Genomic DNA, 19,237 nt, shown 5'->3' with positions numbered 1-19,237 from the left:
CAACCCTCAGCTGGTTCTTAGAGGCATATGGGCTTTGAACCTAGAGGTCTCCATGATTTGATGCCCACTGACAGACAACCTCCAGGAATCTGTGTGGTTTCCCTTTCAATCGATCCAAGCTAGAGGAAGTGCCCACCACCACATCTTCTGCCAGCAAATTCCATCACATTTACCTACCACATGATCACATTGTTCTTTACAAACTTAGCTCTAATTTTATTAACTGTTAATATAAATTACAGTATTACTTCTTTAACTGCCTGAGTTCCCATTACTGTGAAGGATTTTAAAAAATTTATTGACCAATGAGAATGTATAGCTAAAACTGAGGACACTAATTTATTTCTAACCTGCTAGAATTGCTGTCCCATACTGAAGGGTAATCATTTCAGCTCATGCCATTAATTAGTTCATTTGTGACAACTTCCCTGTGCTTCTGAAGGTTTGCTAAGATGGACCGAACCCACTACAAAATTCTCCCAACCCTGTCCCTTCTGCTTGTCATTGTACTATTGTCCGTTTTTTGAGAAATTCTGTTCGGGATCATTCTACCTTCACTCATCCTTTGGGGCTCCCAAAGTGCACTTTGCCTGCCCTGCAACCCTCAAGTTAAGATATTTATCCTAGCCCTGAAACTGATCTCAATAGCCCCAAGACTGCTTTTCAGAGCTGGCAAGCATCTGGTCACACATCTCATCTGAAAGATGAACCACATGCCTTTGTCACTATAATTAATTCCCTCTGTCCTCTCCAACAAGTTTGGATACTGGTTTGGATCCAGACTGCAGTCCTGTGAAAGTAACAGCTCCTTCTATTTGCTGAAGTGAATCACAATCAGTGGAGATGTTTGCTCCGTGTTACTGCTGACTCTGCCAGCTCCCTACTCTTCCAGAGGGTCTCCAACTCCAGAGCAGATTTTCAGTGGCAGAGGGATCTGCAGGGATGAGGGGAGTTGGCAAAAATAATCTCCCCCCTCTCATCTGCCCACAGGAGCACGCAATTCATGGAATTCTGCATGGCAAAGCTCACATCTTCTGCAGCACAACTGTTCACCTGTTTGCTCAGACATACACTCAAGTATGTTAATGGAACACACATCATATTGAGCGTGTTTAAGGCTGCAGCATTCAAGAACTAATTTCACTGAAACCTCGAAGATGTGACCTTTAGCATCCAGCATGGGTGCTGGATGGAAAGAATAAGCAGCATCACTAGACATTTCTGTAGAGCATTTTAGCAGAATTATTTGGAGGATTTGCAGGATCGCTGATCACATCTTTGCATAGAAGTCTCATGGTCTGTTAAAGCCATTTCTATAACATCAACATATCAAACACTGGCTGCAGAACAGTCTTAGCTATAAATCAGCCTTTGGCAAACTACAAATCCCATTTCTCCAGCATGGTGGCTGGGGCTGTTGGAAGCTATGATATAAAGCATCTGGAGGTTACCACAGTGGAGAATGTTACTACTGTACATGTCCTAGGGCATGGTCTGACCACAAGGAAGCCGCCTTGCTGAAATTAAGTGAGTCTGGGTTTAGTCAGTCCTTGGAGGGGAGATTGCCTGGAAACCACATGCAACTACCTTGAGTCCCACATTGGAAGAAAGATGGGATATAAATACAACAAAGGAAAATAAGTAAAACTTTAAATGTGTTCACATGTCATGAATTCAACTGAATGCTCTTGGACTAGCTGTTTTTTTAAAAAAATAAACAATAGTTTTAAAACATGACATAATTAAAAGAGTACGGGTGAATGCACTCAAACAAGACAAAGGTAAAAGCATATTCAGCTGATGATAAAAATTGCCTGGGAAAATAAAAAGGTCACTGCCTGTTGCCAAAACAACAATAAAGTGAGATGGAGTAATTACAGTGTTGGACTCTAATGGAGTCCAAATAGAGAGGAGGAGGAAGAGTTTACAAGCTTCAGTTCTTTGCAGGCAAAAGGTGGGGCATAAATATAGTAAAGCTAAAAGTACCCAGCCAGCAAGATGCCTCTGTGTCCCATGATGAGGAGCCACGGGAACTCCAAAGGGAACCTTGCGTGAAGATCTCAGTGCACAGGCACACGTGTCTCTATGTTCCTTCAGGTCCTGGGTCCTCAGCTGTTCCAGACAGAGTGCACAATCTCAGGCCTGGAGACCAAACCCTATTGCTCTACCACTTTGCCCTAACTACCAATTGTTTGGTGGTTTTCCCTGATTTTGTGCGTTGTCACCCTATTCTGGAAGCTCAAAATGCTTCTTACTGCTAGTTACTGGAAAGGCGAGCTTTTAAGCTCAAGCATGCAGGCATTTTTGGGTCCCACTTCCTTCTGCCTTGGACTGGCCACCACTAGGATGCAGCTCCCAGGAGCTTCTCTGAAATGTCAGTTGGACTGCAGGCTGAAAGACATCCTGTAATCCTGGATTAAGGCTTTAGAATGAAAGAGCAGCACCTGGCATTGTGCTTAGAGAGGGCAGATGCCCAGGTCTCAACACTAGCAAAAAGCATTTCCTAAAACCAGTTTTTGTCGAAAGCTTAGCACCCTGTATTCTGAACCAACTACCTCTGTCCAAGCAGTCCTGAAAGAATCCCCAGAGCATATAACAGACGACAATAATCCTATTCCACTTTGAACCTGCTGACAAAATCATCCCCTCCCAATATTGCCACAGAGGAACTTCATATTATGAGTGGAGCTGCTGACATGAGGTGATGAGGGAAGATCTACTTTGGCTGGCAACATCCAATACATCCTGACACCCCTTACTTGTGCAGTGTCTGTTCTTCAGTGTGTTTTGCTCCCTGGCCCATAAATTCCTCTCAGCAGTGCCATTGAACTTCGAGCCCCTTCTCTGCCCCACCAGTTTTCCTCCACTTTTATAGTTTTCTGTCCTGTTGCAAGAGACACCCAAGAAAAGGCCTGCCTCTATTCATGCCCCTGTCTTCTCATGTAAAGCACAGCACTCAGCTCAGCATAAAGTCAAATTGCAGTAGAATCCTGCTTCATAAGACTGTGATAAGGTTCAAGGGAGCAAGGCAGACAGAAGGAAAGAAAGAACAAGCGAGTGAGTGGGAGCTTAGCTGCTCAGCTCACTTTCTCTGTGCCTGAAGACTTTCTGAAACACAAAGGAAAAATGCCTCCTGGAGACAGCTGCAGACTGAAAGGCAGGGCCCACTCCTGAACCTGGGTAGTAGCCTCCAACCTGTGAATTATGACAAAAGCACATAATTTTTACACACATTCTCCTACGCACATTAGGAGAAACCCATTCTGAATGAAGCTGCCTTCTTGGTCTTATCAAGGGGAAGTCTAGAACTCCTCCATTTTCTCTAAGCCCTCCTGCTTCCTTTGGCTGGGTTCCTTTACAGTTCTGTCACAGGCTTCTGACAGAACTTAGCACAGACTGAGTCTGCAGACAAATTTATCCTGTCTAGCTGTTAGCAAAGCAGGGCTCTGCATTTCAGGAGGAGTTTTTGGCATGAGTCAAAACTGGAGGTATTAGAACCTAACTGGCAGCATCCTGGTCTTTTCATCTATCAAAGCCAAAGCGGTTCATGCTCACTGGGTATTGTAGTCTGTGATGTACCTTTAGGACAAAATGTGTGCATGTCATGGTGCTTAATTGACAAGAGTTGTTTTATTCTCCCATGTTTTGTTCTTTAGACAATGTTTGCTTTCCATACATATTTTACATTGTTAGTTGCCAACAATGAGTGGGGGCTTATCATCCCTTGATTTACTGGTTTTGATCTTTATGCCCCCTTTAAAATAGCTGAAACAATTTTGCTTTAATCTAGCTTTGTATGATATTGTATTTTGTTTGCGTGTGTTGCATATAGTGCCCTAAGGAAGGATTTTCTAAAAACATTGGTCTTACAGATAAATCCTTTTTTCAGCAGCTTCTTCCTCCCTTTTTTTCTGTCAGATGCTTGACAAAACTCCTGGGGTTTTTTGGTTTGTGTTTTGCAGGCCCAGGCAGGCAGCAAAATAAGAAATAACAACAGTAGTAACAACCATAATAATTTGTTACAACATTAATGCCCAACTGAACAGTTTCTAGAACAGTGCACAATAAAAGATAAATATTGTACTGATAAAATAATACAACTTGTTAAAAAAGGAATAGCAATAAAACCATGACTGAGCAATCAAGGAAGTCTTCCTCAAATGAAGATGTTTTCAAGAGGCACCAGAAACAACACAGTGTTGGTGCTTGCCTGACCTCCAGAGGCAGGGGGTCCATTGAATGAAGACCACCACAAGTGACGGTTCTTCTCTGGGTAACTTCCTGTCAGGCTATAGGTCCAAGCAGAATGACAAGGAGCATGCCACGTGAGAACCTCAGTGATGGGGAGAGTGGTAAGGGGAAAGCTCTCTCAGATCTTCCGGACCCAAGCTGCTCAGAGCTTTACACACTAGCATGAAAACATCATCATCATCATCTATATCACTTCTAGACTGCTCAATAACCAAAGCTAAGCTGGGCCCAGTAGGGAAAAGGAAGCCGGTGTGGTCCCTTCAGCAAGGGAATTGTGTGCTGAAAAGGGGCAGCTGCAGTCAATGCTAAGCTGCTTCATTTTGCTCGTTTCAGCTTCTGAACCAACCTGAAGGGCAGCCCCACATAAAGAACATTACAGTAAGCTGCTGCTGCTGCTGCTCCTGCTCATAATAATCTGCTAGCCTACCATATTGGCATCATCCAAAGCTGGCAAGCCACTCTGTGGATGCATTATGTATAAATGGAGTCTGCTTGCTCCTTCAGACTAGTGCTAGTTTGACTCTAGTGCAGGCAGAACTGTGGGAAAGACAATGCTCTCCACATTTTTGATGTTACTCCAGCAAGAAGGGGTAGCAGCCTTCTTAACAACTGATGCAGTCAGATTTGTTCTCATTGACTTCAAGATAATCCAATGAATTCATTCTGTAGTTATCACCCAAAATAGCTCATCAGAGAGAAGGAAGAGAAGATACTGGTTGTGAGCTGAGCAGTTCAACAGCCTGTTGTACTGTATTTATACACTGCTCTCTCACTGCCTCCTCCCTGATGCTGTCGGGTTATGAGAATGGACTTGGTGGCTACATAGGGCTGAATGACAGAGTGGTCTCATTCTTCGGAAGGAACCAGTCTCTGGGCCATGGCTCCGACTCACAAGGTGAGCTGTGAATAGGACTCTAGTCCTGGCTTAGGCATTTGGGGGCAATTTTTCAAATAATATGAAGGTGTTTGAGGCTATTAAATTCCTTTGAAATGTTTGCAAAACCATCTGTTTCTGGGCAGAACAACTTAAGAAGGATATCAACAATCTGGAAATATGTCCAGATGAAGGTTAAAAAAAGACGGTGAATGGCCTTTTTGTTACGTATTGTGCACATTTCCTCAGGAGTTAGTCCTACTAGGTTGAATGGAACTTATTAACACAACCATATACTCAGAAGCTGTCTCATCATGTTCAAAAGGATTTACTCTTTTGTAACTGTACTTGGGACATGCCAATTCAATCACCTTGCTGTCTAAAATGGCACTGAAGCCTATTTATGATAAATCATCAACTAATAAACAACAATCATGCTGTTTGTGTAAAATAAATACACTATGGTGGGCATGCTCATGATTTGAAGTGCATAATTAAATTTAAAAAATTACCAGCACACTTCATTTTCATCAAGATGTAGAGTGAATGAATGAACAAGACACACTGATAAAATCAGTAAAGGGTGGAATTCTGTGCATATTCAGACAGAAAATCTGAGGTAGTCCATGCAACTCCATGCACCGTTACTTCCATGGGGTTCAAAGGGATTTACTTATAGTAAGTGTGTTTAGGTCTGAATTTTGCATTCTGGTTAAGGCACTATCCTCCCATGGCTTACTCCCTGGTAATTCTTTTGAGGCATAAAACCTGCAAGCGATGGGATGAAGTAGTTGAAAGCCATTGCAAAGTTAGGGAGAAAGTGGCATATGGAGGCAACAGGACAACACACAGAAAATGGATAGGGAATCCAGATCTGCTCAAATGCCTACTTAGCCCTATGTAGACTTGCCTACTGTAGATTCTCAAATCATGCTGGTATCCATCACTGTGTGCAGAATTAGCCTTTTGACAAATGCTCAAAAATGATCTTCGAAGTGGCATTCCAAGAAGCCAAACCCTGCATGTAGCAGTGGATGTACAACGCTAGTTCACTAAAGGTGAACTAGCCAAGAGCCAACCCAGCTTTTTCTGCAGCTACTTCACATGAAGAAGGCAGTATGATTTGGCCTTTAGTATCTAAGCAAACTGGAATCTACAATAATTTTAGGGAAGACTTTGCTAGCATAAGGGTTCTTGGGCTATATTATGTCTTCAAGGAGTATCCTATGAACTTGCCCAGTATTCAGAGAATCATCGAAATTTAGGGGTTGATTCACATTAATAATTTGGGGGATAGCTCTTTGATCAAAGCAGAATTTTGGCAGTTCCAAACAAAACCACACAGCTCTTTAGCGATGCTGACACCTTCTCCTTATGGCTAACCGTGTTGCTAAGAGTTGGACTGGCAGGCTGCAGTGGCTGAATGCAGAAGTGGCTGTGGAATTAAAATACGAACTTGATGCTCCAATTATAAAAGATGGGAGGCAGAAGAGCACACTTTAAAAAAATCTTTTAAAACATTGCCACTTGGTTCTGCAATATTAGGGACAACATGGAAAAGACAAAAGGAGATCCGTAACTGGATCTCTTGCAATTAAAAAAAAGATGGCACGTGTCATTCTCCCCCCATATTTTGATAAGGACCACAGTGCTGAAGAAGAGTGGAATAATGGCTCCCCATACCTAGCACTGCCCCACCTGCCTTCTATTGACCAGACAAGGCACTGCCATCTAGGAAAAAAAGATGGGCCATTTTTTCTTTTACATGTCATGCTAAGCCACCCTGAAGATAAACTATGGAGTGAGGGGGGATCTTCATTCCATACCATTCCATATCCCATGTTACTCCCTACAGACAATTGGATGCACTAGGCTGTTTCCCTCTTCTAGCTTCTGTCCACACCTGGCATATATCCAAGTACCTTTGCAGCAGAAATCCTTGTTTACTAATTCCCAATACCAGTCCTCTGTCTGTAATTGGTCCACCGGGTTGTCTCACAAAGGAAATGTCCCCCTTCCCATATCAGACTACCTAATGCATATAATTTTCTGAGCCCTTATGAATGTATCTGCAAACTTTAAAAAATCAAGGGTGCAAATGAAGTGGATTGGTAAATATATGCAAATTTCAAGGCAGAACCATTATTGGGAGCAGTAAATATATGTACATTTCATAGTAGATCAGTAAAGCAGATGGGAAAATTACACATATTCATAGCAGCAGGCTTTCGACTTGTGCAAGTCTGAAAATAAAGAATAATTTTTAAAAGGTTGAGCACATATTCTAGACACTCTCTGGTGTTCATTCTTCTTGAATTCCAGCAGCGCTGAGCAAAGGGCTGACGAGGGATAAAGGAGGGTGGCAGCAGCATCGACACGTTTGTAAGGATCATCAGAATTTTTTGCAACTCTTGCCTGCCCATTTCTGATAGCCTACCATGAAATTGCCTGCTAGGTTCAGATGTCACAACAAGCTGTCCTGGAAACAAACTACCCCGAACAATCAGACAACAAGCCATGGGTCTCAGGGTGCTTGTTCATGCAGAACCACCACCAATGAAAAAACTGTTGTGGATATCACAACAAGCTACCCTGATACAAGCCATGATGGCTTATCAAACCAGGTTTATGACGGCTAGCTTTTGCTGATTGAACTGGATGTTACTTCATGCTTGCTTCAATTTCCTTTAAAATATAAGGTCTCTACTGAGGTTGTAGCGACTGAGGCTTTGGTGATACGCCATTCTGAACACTCAGAATAGGGCAGGATACTATTCAAAGCAAGCAAACAAAATTGCAGAGGACAGAAAGGAACTTGAGCAGGGTTTCCATGAATGAGGAGCAGGGACGTGTGCAGAGAAGAACAGGTTCACAGTTCTGTGCTGCCCTTTGCCCTTCCTATGAGTTACAGAATAAATGGCACATATGCAGTGTTATCTCTTGCATTTTTTTCTTAGTGTACAGCAGGAGTGGCCAGACTTGCTCAACGGAAGAGCCCTATTGGGTAAATGTCAGATGTTTGAGAGCTGCAAGAAGGCACCCACAGGTGGCAACAGTAGGTCGTGAAGGTAAGTCCTTGCCTGTGGGTGCCCCCTGGTGGTGAGCAGCAAGCCACAAAATAAACTCAAAGAGCCGCATGTGGCTCACAAACCTTGGTTTGGCCACCCCTGGCATAGAGCAAAATATCCAGAACATGTGCTACATGTATTTTTCCTGGATAAATGGCTGAATGCCTCTCAGGGATGAGGTATTCTGCTGAAGAAGCAGAAGAACTGACTGAGGAAGAAGTAGTCAAGGAGGAGAAGGCTGAGCAATCACCATTTTATTTTCAAAGTTAAAATAGCTTATTTTGCATTTAAAAGATTATATGCTTTGTAGTAAGATGTGTATATTTCACTACATATTGTCCGGAAAGAAGCGGTTTCAACATTAAAAATTAAAACCTGTTTAACATAGGAAAAACAATCCCATTCCATTAAACCCAAGCTTTCATCATTTTATATTCTCAAGTGCCATAAAATTCTCCATTCCAGAAAATTCAGTGTTCCGTGCCGGGAAGTAAAGCAAATGGGCTGGCAGGGGCAGGCAGTGGGTTATCACCACATGTGACAGATATTGCCTCCCAAGTGCCCTGTGATAAGAAGTGCACTAAAAACACAGATAATATGGAGTGTTAGAAACAAACAGTGAAAGCAGGCCTGGCAGCACAAAGGAGGATAGGAGGAGCCATTGTTGAGCTGATGGAGGCCCTGGTGGAGGCGGGAGTGCTTTGAAAGCGAATAAGGGTGTGAGTGGCTTCCGAACAAATTCAGAAAGGTCAGTATTTTGTAAAAACTGAAATGTCTCTTCCACCACCCCTAAAGGGAGCAGTTGTGCATTGTGATTCAGCTGCTTGCTCCCTGCCATTGCTCCATGAGAGAAAAGTGGCTGAGAACAATGTGTTGAGTGTGGGTGTTGCTGAACTGTGGGTTCTTGTTGAAATATGGTTTATTGTGCTGTTTGAACCCAGCTCTGTTAACCAGCTATGGCTTGTTGACCAGGAACAAGTCACGAAGAGGATCCATGTTTTGTTGTAGTGCTGTAAATTGTGAGGTTTTCACCAAGTCCTGCTATCTTGGCTGGGTTCAGACAACACAATAACCTATGTTTCAACAACAACCCACAATTCACATGCAAAACCACATGCAAACCATACTCAGCTTGTGTACTTATATGGGAGACTATTTGGAGTGCATAGGTGTTCCTTGCAAAAGTATTCACACCCCTCCTTGACTTTTGCACACTTTGCTGAATTGGAGCTTGCCATTGAAATAGATTTACTGCGAAGATCCAAAATATTTTGACTGTGGCACAAAAGTTAAGTAAACAAAAACAAACTGGCATGTGTTGGTTGTGTAAGTATTCACTTGGCAGAAGCACCTTTGGCAGCAATTACAACCGTGAGTCTTCTCGGTAAATCTCTATCAACTTTTGCGAATTCCTCCTGGCAAAACTGCTCCAGCTTTGTCAGGTTAGAGGAGGACCACTGGTGAACAGAGACCTAGTCTTGCCATAAATTCTTAAGCTGAGCTCTGGGCTTTGCCCGAGTCATTCTAAGACATACAGCCTCTTGCTTTTAAACCACTCGTGTTACTTTGGTTGTGCCTAGGGTCATTGCCCCGCTGGAATTGAACTTCTGTCCCAGCTCCAGGTTCTTGCAGCCTGAAACAGGCTTTCCTCTAGAACTGTCCTGCGTTTGGCTCCATCCATCTTGCCCTCAATCCTGGGCAATGTCTTGGTTCCTGCTGTGGAAGAGCGTACTGGTGATGAGATGGTCGCCACCATGCTTTACCACCACACCTCGTGCCACACAGATTTTTTTGCTCCAAGGTCAAAAAACTCAGTCCAGAAAACCTTTTCCAAATGTATGCTGTGATTCCCACATATGTAGGTTTCGCTCTGCCCTAAGCTTCATGCAGGCTTTAATATGGGTGTGTTTCAACAGTGGCTTTCTCCTTGCTACTCATCCATAAAGCCCAGCTTTGTCGAGTACCCGGGTGTTATTTGGATAGTTTCTCTGTATCATCTGTGGATCTCTCTAGCTCCTTCGGAGTGACCACTGGCGTCCTGGTTGCTTCACTAATGAGCTACTTACCCTGTCACTGGGTTTTGTTGGATAGCCTTTTCTAGGAATAGTAGTGGTTGAATCATATCTTTCTAATTTGGATTTAATTGATTTATTGGATTCACTGGTGCTCTGAGGGATGATCATGGTTTGGGATATTTCTAATACCCAACCCTGATTGGTGCTTCTGCACAACTTTATCCAGGAGTTGTTTCGATAGCTCCTTGGTCTTCATAGCGCTGTTTAGATATGCTCTTCAGCAAACTCTGGGGCCTTCCAAAAACAGGTGCATTTGATCTGAGATTATGTGGCATTTAATTACACTCAGATGGACTCAATTCAATTACTGGATGTGTCTTCTGGAGGCAGCTGGTTACATCGGAGCTTATTTAGGCATGTCACAACAAAGGAGGTGAGTACTTAGGCAACCAAGGAGAGCTATTTTGTTTTTTTTTTTTCACAAAACTTTTGTGCCACAAGAAAAATATTGTATTCCTTCAGTATTAAAAATCTTGTGAACATCAAGTGGTAACAATGCCAATTAAATTCATTTCAGTTCTTTGTGGTAATACAGCGAAATGTGTAAAAGTTGAAGGAAGGGGAAGTGAATACTTTTGTAAGGTAGGGCATGTGTGTTTGCGCTGCAGGGTGTCCATGCTGTGGTATGCTAGTGAGTCTGGGTCATGTTCTGTCTGTGAGAGGGAGGAAGGGAGGGAGGGAGAGGGAGACAGGGGAATGGGAGGGATAAAACAATACCCCCCCCCCAATACTCACACTGTGGATGGATTTGCATGACATGACAAGCTACAGTGGATTCTTACACAGGATAGTCTCTTGTGTCATCTGAACCCTGTCATATTTCAGTGTGGTAAGTTTGGTTTCAAGAAACCATAAGAAACAGTGGTCTGTTGAATGGTTTCCAAGCTTCACTGTGGTTTCTCCAGTTCTCTGGACCTGGCATGCTGGTTTCCACAGTCCTGGTATGCAGCTACTACAAAATCCACTGGAAAGAGCAGCAGTTGCTGCAAAACCTGCTTCAGACATCCAGACATGGTGGCTGAAGGGATATGTGCTCAGGGTGGGAGGACTGAGTAAGGAGGGTAGAAACCATGCTAGCATAGAAGCCAGTTAATCATTTTCTGGGCATATCCAAGCAAAAACCACGTACCGTGGAAACCATGAAGGGTTGCTTGTTGTCACGTGTGAACCCAGCCAGTTTCTTGTAAGTCCACATATGCAGAGTTATAATTAGTACAATTCTGTGAACGCTTTGTAGATGAAGAGTGAAATGCTGATGTGAGAAGATTCTATTCAATTCTAGTTAGGGTATAGAAATCTCTTTGCTTATGATGGTATGCCAGGAACTTAGAAAAAAGGCACCAGCTTCTGCCTAGACATTTCTTTACCCATTTCCTAGCCTAGCCCAGCGCTTTTCAGCTCTTTGATAACTAGGAGCTCAGCTTCTGCTGTTGCTTTTTACTTTCCGGAACAGCTAATAATAATAATGTTCATTATTTATAAAATGCCTCAAGGACTCAACACTGTACTATAATTACACTAAAAAGAACAAACCCTGCCTGCAGGCTTACAAGCTCAAGAAAGCAGAAGCACCTCTGAGAAGTCACATCTTTGGTTGCATGAGTATTTCTTTGCAGAAGAATAGCCTCATAGGCTAATTTTTAAGTATTAAGGAATAGATACTATGTGTTCTTTGCAGTCATGCATCATACAGTATTTATTGTGTCAGTGTTTGGTAAACTTAGCTGTAGTTTCATGTTATTATTAGACTCTGATAGTTGATACCCACTAATCTAGCTCAACAAGGCCAAGGCAAGTATTAGTGTTGCATGATGGGTATATGATGGGGGGCAGAGAGCATTTCTTCCCCACGGACTTCTACCCTACAGTGAAAATTGTATAAAAGAAGTACAATGCATTATGTCGATGATTATGACAATCATGATAAATTACTAGAAGTATAAACCCTTGCTACATAAAGTAAGAACAAAAATCTAAACTTTCTCACCCCAATAATTACTGTGTTGATGATGTTGTCAGACCGTAAAATAAATGGAAAACTGATTGGGCAAGGCTGAGAATGCTCCTCAAAAAGTTTTGATTGCCTTTACAAATCTCATACAGGCTGATGCGCAAACCAGTTAAGCTTACCTCTAACATTGTTCCATTACCTCTAACATTGTTCCAACTATACTTATTTGTAAATCTCAGGACAATAAAAACTGAATTACTAATCAGTGTTCTCCAGAAGCTCAATAATATGATCTTACATAATATGCTCTTTTTCTGAGAACAATGGAAATGGATAACAGGTGGGCAGTTTCAGGACATGAGACACTGAATGTTCGTTGCATGGTCCCTACATGTGCCTGTACTTGATAGGCCACTGATGCAGTCAAGGATTCTGACTCCCACCTTCTCTTCATATCTGATGGAAGGTACAATTATCTATTATAGAAACATAAAAACAGAGTGAGTCAGAAGGGGCCTCGCGGGCCATCCAGTCTGACCCCCGGCTCTAGCCGGCTCCGTTCACGACATGCCTACCATATGCATGTTATTACATGTTCTATTAATGCTATCCATAATATTATCTATCTCTGATAACAGAATGGAATGGTTACATGGAAGAAGTCTCTCTCATGTAATCAAAGATGGAGCTGGAAATCCTGTGGCATCCCAGCACCTCTGACCAAACCAAGACTTGCCTCAGCCTTCCCTCTCAACTGACCCTAAGCCATTCTATCCCAGCTACTCACCTGCCCACCCCTCCCTTTTCTGTTCATCTTGTTATCTCTTCAACATATCACTTGCTTACTTAATTCATTTATTACCTAATTAAATAAAAAAATAAACCCCAGCTTGTAAGTTCAAGCCTCAACAGTCAAAACAACAAAAATAAACAAAACATTAACAGCTATCAATAAAAACACATCAAAACCAACAAAGCAGCAATAAACAGGGACATATTTCTTTTGGCAGCATAAACCAATTAAAGATTAAAAGCCTGGGCAAAGAGAGAATTGTTAGTCTGTTTAAGAGTTACTGAATAGTGTTCCATGTGAGCAGCCTTGCGAAGAGCTCTCAAAAGCTGAGGAGCCACGACAGACAGGAGCCATCCCCTGGTTGTGAGGCCTCCCCACTCCGGGAGGGCCGTGCAGAAGCAGAGGGTGCTTCTTTCGGCTCCCAGGTTCTCAAGCCTGGCCAAAGAGGCAAAGGGCAAGAAAGCCTGCTGCCCATCCACATACAGAAGCCAACTGGATTGACAGTTGAATCTCCCTTCACTGCAGCAATGGGACACCGTACCTGAGAGCATCAGGTTAGCAAAGGGGGCACGAGGTAAGTTCCACGGCAAACATGGCTCTGCCTTCAAGCTCCTTCTGCTGCCAGCCCTTCTGCTGAGCACCTCCTGCTCTGCCCAATGGCCGGGTCAGCCCCGGCATCATTCCAACCCCCGTAGACATTCAAGGCCAAAGCCAACAACTTTGACTCGTTCCTGGACTTAAATGGGGAACCGGCCACTGAATGTTCTCAGGGCTGTACACGGAGTTCTTTGCAGCAGTGTCATCAAATATGTGTTCAGTAGCAGGTGCTGAACTGTCCTAGAAGTTGGCTGTCTTGGCTTTAATAAAATTTCTTTTGAGTCAATACACACTTTCCTTGTAATAGCCACCACACTGCAGTGCAGGCTCGGGGAGTCTGAGAAGCTTCCACTATAGTTGCCCAGTATTTCAAGTCCTATGCAAATCAGCAGTTAAGAAACGTCTAATTCAAAGATGGCACAGGAAGCAGAGGAGAGGAGGCTGAAGAGAAGAGACAACACGCAGGAAGTGTGTGCAAGGCGGGGAGGGGTTGCGTGCAGCAGCCGAATAAATTAAAAGGAATGGGAATAACCTCTAGAGAGCACCCCTCCACCCGGCTGTCCGCTCAGCTGAAAGATATTCAGCATCACCCTACTCTGTTAGTTACTGAATATTTTATACACTAGCTACAAACGCTCCATTTGTATTCTGTTTCTCTCTTTCGTCATATCTATTATAAACGAGCAGTGTCTGGGAACTCTCTCAGGGAAGATTTGCCTGGATGGCTGTGGATATTTTATAGTCAAATTGTGGAGTAAGCTAGCTTTTTGACTTGTTCAGCAAAGGATAGGAAAGAAAAGGGATAATAAACTGGTTATTAAAAAAATAAACACATGTCAGATTGTATGTAGTCCCCTTCCACGGTGGGATGGGGCTTGGTGATGATGTGTACACAGGGAATCTGACAAAGGACACTTGGTTTGCCTGCTGTGCTGTGAGGGCAGAGGTAAGGATGCATGTTAGTTGGTCTCCTAGGTTGGGTTATCTTTCCCTTTGCTGCAGCCAAATCACATGTGAACCCACCATTGAAAGAAGCTATCAGACTTGTCCATGTGTCATGCAGGAACATGGGCATTTGGGTGGTGGAAGGATTGGTGGCATGGAGTTACTGGCATGGTAGGATGAACCATCTACCATAAACATTTTGGGAGGACAAAGCACATTTTGAGAGCATCTGTTCAGCCATCTCCAGCTATTTACTACTGCAGTAGAAATACTGTCCTGGAGAGACAAGGAAACGTTGGTTATCTTGCATTTGCTAGTGGTCAGGATGTCTGGTTAATATTTCCTCAATAAGAAGAAACAGTTATGCTGGTTTTTCCCAGTGGGTACCTATCTGTTCAATGGGGTCTGAGACAGCCCAGGGAAGCAACGCAAAGAAAGGACCTTTGATAATGGGTCAGTCAGATGCCTGAGGGAAGATGAGGAGGGCAGGTCTGGAACTAGGCCCCCTGCCACACTTAGCCATGGTATGATGCTTACTGGCCTGAGAGAAGGCAGCATAATATCCTCTAGTGACTTTATAACAAGAATTAATGCGAACTATGTTTATATCATGGCAACCGAAACCATTATTTAAGCATGTGGAACTGTGATCACAAATCATTTTCACTTATCACCTCAGGCAACTGTCGAACAAGAGGCAAGCTGAGAAGCGATCAAGGCAAGCTAGTACACGCTCCTCTTACGTCACTCAGTTCATGGGGCATCTTGACTTATTATTGGAAACAGATTTGGTCCAGGTGCCCTCAAAAATTAAATAGAAGGAACAATAATTATGAGCAGAAGTGATAGATGCTGTACCAAAAGAGAAAGGGTGGGGGGAGGAGATAAATTCAGATTTTGGGGCTGCATAGAGGATTTTTTAAAAAGGAAAATAGAATCTATTCTGCACACCCCCCCCCCAACTGTATATCGTGTCAAATTTTTAAATTAATTCAAAATGTCTTCACTTTTCCCTTCATACACCTCCTGGGAAATCTCAGCACAACATTAAAGCAAAACAATGCAGTCACCTACACAAATTTAACAGACCCCCAATAGTACTCGACAGAAGCAGAAGATGGAAACATCTGTCTGCAAATTTGGTGGAGAAACAAGACATGCTCTGAAGGAGTCTGGAAGATGGTGAAGGCATAGAAGAACAGGTGCATTCTGAGTAGTCAGAAGATTCAGTCACTGGGTTTCTTAGTAGCTGAGGCCAAAGTTATATATACTGCCAGTCTCAATCTTCCCCAAGCACGATGCATGTCATTAGACTTTCAACATCTACTATTCCCTGTGCTGGAGACATTCTAACCCTGCTAAGCAACAGAGAAGGAGCTCTCTTTCCCACTCCGTTTCATACTTGCCAGTCTTTTCCAGTACAAGAACTACAAACAGACGACAAAATAAAAACCCTTTCCAAAGTTTGGAGGATGGTTGCCGAAACACATGCGATAAAGTAACAATGATAGTCACACAGAATATGTAGTCCTGCAGCTGTCTATATCAGACAAACATAAGAGGTGTCCATGCGATAGTCATTATATTATAATGTTAGCTGAGACCAGCAACATCTCCTGACATCTCTGAGACTGGACAGAATGAAGGGAAGGCCTTTGTGTCCATGCCAGTCGCCTGTACACAACATGACAACCCAGCCTGTGGCACAAGTCCCACAATGCTGGTTGATTGCTCTGGCATGCATGAAATACCCAACAGGTGACTGGGTATTGCAAGGGGTGCCACAGGAACACCAAGGTTCCCCTCGCTCCATGCCACCGTTGTCATCTCTTGGTTGCTTGCTGTGGTCCCCCCCCCCCACTTTTTTCCTTTATGAGATTGTTAAATCTACTTTTTGCCTGCAGTCCTGCATGGGTAACAATGATGTTAGTTTTTTTCAGACGTATTTGTGAAAAATTAGATTTTTTTTAAAATAGCCCTTCCCAGGCAGTCCCTCCAAGGTGTCACAGGTGGACTTTGGAGGGACTTCTATGGAACGTGTTCCCTAGAGAGGTCTGCCTGGCGCCATCATTATATGCTTTTCGGCACCAGGTCAAGACCTTTTTATTTAACCAATATTTTAAGACCAATAGATTTTAAGTATTATAATTATTTTAATTCAGTTAATTTATTTTAATAATTAATTTATGTCAGTCGTGGAACATTTAATTTATTGCTATTTGGATTTATATACTGTTTTTATAGATTTTACTGTAAGCCATCCAGAGACGGAAGTGATGGACAGCCTAGAAATACTCGCTCTCTCTCTCTCTCTATATATATATATATGGATAGATAACCTGAAATTGGGATTTTTTGCCGCCAGCTTGAAACATGGCTTTTGCAATCTCAAAAACAAAGCAAAACACATTTTGTTAGGTGAAAAAAAAGCCAGTTCAAGCCAAAAACTGCTTGCAAGTGTAGCACTGATGGAAGACTTAGGAACATAAGAAGCCCATGCCAGACAGACCAGTGGTCTTTCCAGTACAGCATTCTGTTCACGCCGAGACAAACCAGGTGCCCACAGGATCCCTCAAGCAGGGTATGAATTGAAGAGCTCCCCCCTGCCCAACTTCCCCAGCAGCGGGTGTACATAGGAGGAGGAGCAGCACACTGCCATTGGAACTAGTAGCCACGGATAGCCTTCTCCTTCGTGAATTTGTCTAACCCTCTTTAAAGCCATCCCAGCTGGTGGCCATCAGTACTTCTTGCAGCAGTGAATTCACTGACTAGCTCTCCACTCTGTGAAAGAGGACTTCCCACCAACCCAGGTTCTAGCATTATGGGAGAGGGAGAAAAATGCTTCCTTCTCCACTTGATCTACAGGCCGTGCCCCACTTTGAATGCTTCTATCATGGCTGCCCTTGCTTGCCTTTTTTCTAAGCTTCCTGGCATTCTGGGAGTGGTGACCAGGTGGCCACTTAGCAAGACCAGCAAGGCATTTTTGTTATTCTTGCTAAGCGGTTCTCTAGCAAAGGGATTTGACCTATCAAGGGTTGAGTTGTCTGGGTTCAAATGACATGGCATCCCACTATTGAACATTGGTTTTAGGGTTGCTTAAAAGCCAAAAATAAGCTACCTTGACAGCAATGGTCTGGATTCACACGACACACAAACACACCATGATGCAAGAGCCCAGTGTGCATTGTCAAGTTGTGCAAACCCAGTCATTGACTTTGTAGAACTAATCAAAGGGTTCAATCGTGAGAACAATTGCCTTATTGACCTTACAGACAGACACTGGTTGCTGAAACATATCTTGAACTGAAATTATTATTTCTTTAGAACAGCTTCCCCCAGTCTGGGGCTCCCCAGATACGTGGGACTGGCTGGGGATTATGGAAGTCACAGTCCAACTAATCTGGTGGGCACCAGTTTGGGAAAGGCTGAACTATTCTTCAGTACAGCCTGAAGCAAGGACCTTTTTCCTCTTTCTCCCTGTGGGAAAAGAAGCAGAAGGAAGCCACTACTAGTCTGATACAATCTGATGTGCTCAGATAGAGGAAGATGTTAATTAACTCTGTTTACCAGCCCTGTTTACTAACAGGCAGACGTACTCCTGACTGGGCTCTGATTTTGCAGTCAGGCTCCAGTCCAGCAGGTGATTAATAACTTAGCGAGCTTTAGAAAGAGTGCATTTATTATTCAAATTAATGAAATTATAATCAAGAGGTGACAAATTAGCAATTGCTCCTTGACTGAATGTGGAAACTCATTAGGCACTTCTGTGGCATTCACGGAATACTACAGCTTCATCTTGGCAGTTGCAGACAGGAGGTGAAGCAAGAGAGAGAGAAAAAATGTCCTTTGAAATGACTTTGCCCCATAAAACAAATCCATTTTTCCACATTCTTTTTGCCATCTTGTTCTGTCTTGTTTTGCCTCTTTAAATCAAAATAGCAACTGGAGAGCACCTACTGGTGCTTCTGCAGCCTCTAGTTAAACATTGGCTCTACGCTCTCTTCAAACCAGACCCCACAGATACCCTCATAAAATCATTCCCATCCATTCATATTGTAATGTCCCAATAAAAGAGGCACAGATGTAAGAGGATTCCCAAAACAAAACAAACAACCCTGTATCATAGCAATGGAGATCAGAAGATAACAGAAATTAGTTATGTCCCTACCATGTATCCAGCACAGAAACTGACAGCTGCACTTATTAGCAATTTGAGCTTTCACCTAAAAATGCCAGATCAAAATCAAGTTTCTAGCACACATGGTATGGAACAGGTTTCTCCAACCTGATGTGTTCCAGATATTTTGGCCTTGAACTCCCAGCTGACACAGCCAGTGTAGCCAATGATTTGGAACTCTGGAACTTGTAGTCCAAAATATCTAGAGGACATTAGGATGGGGACATCTGGTATATGAACAGATGGACAGAGAGATAAACAGATGGATACAGATGTTCAGGCATCTCTCTCTCTCTCTCTCTCTGAATAAAGATATATAGAGGAGGATGCTCAAATTAAAAGTGGCATATTCAGCTGACTGCCCATGTTCGATATCCAATATTACAGGGAAACTTTTACCTGCCTTCCTTTAGGGGATGGGTAGGCAACATAATGTCCTCCAGATATGTTTGACTACAACTCCCAAGATCCTTAGTGTTTGGCCATGCTACTTAGGGCTTACAAGA

At 43.0% G+C, this 19,237-nt stretch overlaps 1 protein-coding gene across 1 annotated transcript in view; it reads right to left on the bottom strand.

Moving 5' to 3' along the window:
* The window catches only part of MDGA1 (MAM domain containing glycosylphosphatidylinositol anchor 1), a 192,711-nt gene that overhangs the window by 27,574 nt on the left and 145,900 nt on the right, over window positions 1-19,237 (bottom strand). The window lies entirely within an intron of this gene.

This window comes from Varanus komodoensis, unplaced genomic scaffold (genome assembly GCF_004798865.1).
Source record: "Varanus komodoensis strain SLA01 unplaced genomic scaffold, ASM479886v1 scaffold1, whole genome shotgun sequence".
Lineage (NCBI taxonomy): Eukaryota > Metazoa > Chordata > Lepidosauria > Squamata > Varanidae > Varanus > Varanus komodoensis.
Note: the sequence above shows the minus strand (reverse complement) of the source record. Positions and strands in the feature narration are given on the sequence as shown.